The 401-nt window shown below is 41.6% G+C and overlaps 1 protein-coding gene across 1 annotated transcript in view; it reads right to left on the bottom strand.

Moving 5' to 3' along the window:
• Window positions 1-401, bottom strand: part of LOC119588755 (protein Fer3-like) — a gene marked incomplete in the record, with an annotated part of 23,046 nt that overhangs the window by 1,767 nt on the left and 20,878 nt on the right.

Below are 401 nucleotides of genomic sequence, written 5' to 3'. Positions count from 1 at the left end.
GGATGCCATAATAATTCCCTTCCTCTCTAGGCGCAGACAGTGAAACTACAAATCGCAGACCCCAAAGACATTAATAGAAACCTTCCGTACACTGCCTTGGGTTAGGTGAGAAGATTATTCCTATCCTTAATTTTCTTTCTGCCGCGCGTTTTAAAAGGTCGAATTAAAGTTTTATTAATGCTCTATTTGAATTGCCATTGCAGGGTTTTCGTGGTGATATTGCAGCAGCAGCAGCAGAGATTTGGATTTTTGTCAAATGGTAGTTATTTTCTCGCCAAAATGTCTAGTCACGTTCACCGGCCATGCGTATCTTAGCGTTAAACTATTGCTTTTGGACGGATGATGTGCGGACGGTATCTGGGCCTTGTAATCAGATCTTTAAAACCAGCTGTGGTACTTTA

The sequence above is a fragment of the Penaeus monodon genome, chromosome 24 (assembly GCF_015228065.2).
Source record: "Penaeus monodon isolate SGIC_2016 chromosome 24, NSTDA_Pmon_1, whole genome shotgun sequence".
Classification (NCBI taxonomy): Eukaryota; Metazoa; Arthropoda; class Malacostraca; order Decapoda; family Penaeidae; genus Penaeus; species Penaeus monodon.
This window is presented reverse-complemented; position numbering and strand designations above follow the sequence as displayed.